Raw genomic sequence first — 3,844 nt, forward strand, 5'->3', positions numbered from 1 at the left:
TGGATTGAGGGAGAGAATGAAATTGCTAATGAAGTTGTATCATTTTTTCATAAACAATTTTCTAAAGATGATTCCATTAAGGACTTTTCTATCCTTAATTGTATTCCTAAAATTATTTCTGATTCCGATAATGAATTTCTCACAACTAACCCCTCCATCGAGGAATTGAAAGAAGTTGTGTTTTCCATAAGTTCCCACAGTGCTCCTAGCCCAGATGGGATATCTGGAAAGTTCTATCATACTTGTTGGGATATTGTCAAAGATGATCTATTGCTAATGGTTTTGGATATTTTTGCAGGTAGTCAAATCCCTAAAGCCATCACTCATACTAATTTGGTTCTAATTCCCAAAGTGGACTGTCCTCAAACATTCACTGAATTAAGACCAATTAGCTTGAGTAATTTCTCTGTAAAGATCATTTTCAAATTGGTAAACTAAAGATTGAGTCATTTCATGCACAAGCTAGTGTCTCCTACTCAAACAGGCTTCATCAAAGGGAGATCCATAACAGAAAATATCATGCTTACCCAGGACATGGTCAATAATATCACAAGACCATCATCTGATGGAAATGTGGTGATCAAGTTGGACATGACAAAAGCTTATGATAGAGTGTCGTGGGAATATTTGTGCAAAGTACTCAGACAATTTGGATTTGCGGAAAAGTGGATTGACAGTGTTTGGAGACTTATCACTAATGTTTGTATTCTATCAATATTAATGGGGCTAGACATGGTTTTTTCAACTCTACCAGAGGCATTAAACAGGGAGATCCCCTTTCTCCTTCACTTTTTGTTATTGGAGCTGAATTATTCACTAAACTGATGGATTCTCTTATGGATACTAATTTTATTCCTTTCACAGTTGATAAGAATAGTTCTAATATTTCCCATTTATGTTATGCAGATGATACTATCTTGTTCTCATCATGTGAAGCAGAGTCTCTTGGATTGTTGATGGATAAGCTGGGACAATATGAAGATATATCAGGTCAACTTATCAACAAAAACAAATCAGGCTTCTATGTTACATTTGAAGATGATGATCCCAGGATTTCTACTATCAAAGATATTACTGGATTTAATCAGACTAAATTTCCTAAGCAATACCTTGGATGTCCCATTTATGTTGGAAGGAAGAGAATTGTATATTTTAATAATATGGTTGCTAAAGTGGTCAAAAGACTGCAAGGCTGGCAAGGAAAGCTTCTATCTTACGGTGGAAAGGTTGTCCTGATTAAAGCTACTCTTCATGCCCTACCTCTTCACTTATTATCAGTTGTTCATCCTCCAAAGACTGTTTTAGAGCAGATTGAGAAGATAATTGCTGATTTCTTCTGGGGTATAGATGGAGATAGAAAGAAGAAGCATTGGTGTGCCTGGAGTGACCTTTGCTTTCCGACAAATGAAGGTGGTGCCGGTTTCAGATCACTTCATGACATTTACAACACTTTTTCTGCTAAGTTGTGGTGGAAGTTCAGAACTCACAACTCTCTTCTCAGAGCTTTTTTGGAAGCCAAATATTGTAAGAGGTTTCATCCTGCTGTAAAGAAATGGTCTTCTGGTCAGTCTCATATATGGAAACGGCTTATGGATAGTAAAGAGATGGTGGAACCGTGTATCTTATGGAAAGTTGGTAAAAGAAATGTCTGATTTTGGTGGGATAACTGGACAGGTCTTGGCCCTATTGCCAAACTCGTCCAGAACCAAAAAACACCCAAAAGAACCTTGGTCAATGAATTTTATATAGGCAATACTTGGAAGCAGTACAAAGTTAGAAGGATTCTTCCTCAGAATGTGATTAACTCTATTCTTGATGTTGATTTTTGCTGATTTTTGCCCTAAAAAAGATGATCATCCTATCTGGACCCCTGATTCCTCCGGGAATTTCAATAGTAAGTCTGCTTGGCATTTAGTCAGAAAAAAGAAATCCACTACCTTGACCAGTTCTAAAACTTGGCACAGGATAGTTCCTTTCAGAATCTCCTTCTTCATGATGAGATCTCTACAAAATAAAATTCCTACTGATGATGTTGTGAAAAGATTTGGGATCCATCTCCCTTCTATCTGTAGCTGCTGTAAGGATCATAAGAATGAAACAACTAAGCATCTTTTAAGTAAAGGTCATATTCCATCTCAAGTATGGAATTATTTCTGCAATACTGTGGTATAAAACCAGTTCATGGGCAACTTAGAATGACTATCATGAATTGGTGGATTTCTAAAGGAAAAAATGATGCACATACTTGCATGTTACAGTGCATTCCAATACCTATTTGTTGGGAAATTTGGAAAAATAGATGCAGGGAAAGATTTGATGACAAAAGAATGTCAACTTGGTATATTATTTATCACGTACACATTCTTATCTCTATGATCATCAAAACTCAGTTTCCTCAACTTAAGCTTCCTGATACTTGGCTAGGTAAATGTGATTTGGTGGAAAAGCTAAAACCAATCACTATCTCTCAGGCTATTTTGTGGATTAAACCTACTCATCTATGGGTAAAACTAAATGTTGATGGTTGTAGTAAGGGAAACACAAGATCAGCAGGTGGAGGTGGTATTGTTAGAGACCACACTGGCTCTATGATTCAAGCATTTGCAGAATATTATGGACAGTGTAGTAATAATACTGCAGAAGCCAAGGCTATTCTAAAAGGGATGAAGATTTGCTTAGATGCTGGTTGTTCTAATGTGCTAGTTGAATCTGATTCTTTACTGATTATTAATGTCCTCAATGGTAAGATTGACCCCCCATGGCGGATTAGACAGATTGTGGAGCAGATTTTTACTATGTCTGAGGATGGTAATTTTGTTTTTAAGCATATATTCAGAGTAGGGAATAGTACTGCTGACCTTCTTGCTAATATAGGGGAACAATCCAAAACTTCCTCAATCTTCAGTGAAGCTACTTCCCTACCTCTAAAGATTAGAGCTTCACTAAAGCTTGAACTTGATGGACTCCCAAATTTCAGATTCAAAAGGAAGAAGAACGCGTTCTTATCTGATAATAGTTGACTGCCTTGATCCTTTTGTAGCTTATAGTAACATGTATATAGTATCATGCTACTTTGATGAGTTTCATTCCATCAGTAGCATGAATACTCAGCAGCTAACACTACTAAAAAAAAGGGGCATTTTCGATCAAAAAATTTCGACCACAATTTTGGTCGGAAAAAAATCGACCACAGGTGGTTGAAATTTGCAGAATTTAATTTTTATTAAACTTTTTATAGGATTTCGACCACACTGGGTCGATTTTTTAACTGGAAAAGTGAATTTCGACCACGTGTGGTCGAAATTAATTTTTGTACAAATAATAAATGGGAAAAAATATTTTATACATAATTAAATTATATAAATATAAAACAATTAATTTAAAAAAAAAACTAATTTTGACTACAAGTGGTCGAAATAATTAAGTCAAATTTGGTCAAATATGACTTAATTATTTTCGACCACATGTGGTCGAAAATTCAAACAGATTTAGACCCCATCGGATCACTTTCTTTTTATTTTTCTCCTTCTCTTTCTCTCTCCTTAATTCCTCCTCCCTCTCCTCTCTACGCAGCCCACCACCCCACCTCCTTATACGCTCAACGCCGCACGCCACCGCCGTTTCCGACCAGCAGTCGAAAATCCCAACCAGACGCCACCGCCGTTTTCGACAAGCTCAGGTATTTTTTTTTCATTCCTCCAGGTATGTATACTTACTTACATTTGCTTCTTTATATTCTGTTTTTAATCTTTCCTGATCTGATTTTGTATGTGCCATTAACTGTCAAGAATTTTCACATTTGTGAATCTGGGTTAGGACCCATTTGGGGGTATGGTTATTAAAG

This window comes from Lycium barbarum, chromosome 8 (genome assembly GCF_019175385.1).
Source record: "Lycium barbarum isolate Lr01 chromosome 8, ASM1917538v2, whole genome shotgun sequence".
Taxonomy (NCBI): domain Eukaryota; kingdom Viridiplantae; phylum Streptophyta; class Magnoliopsida; order Solanales; family Solanaceae; genus Lycium; species Lycium barbarum.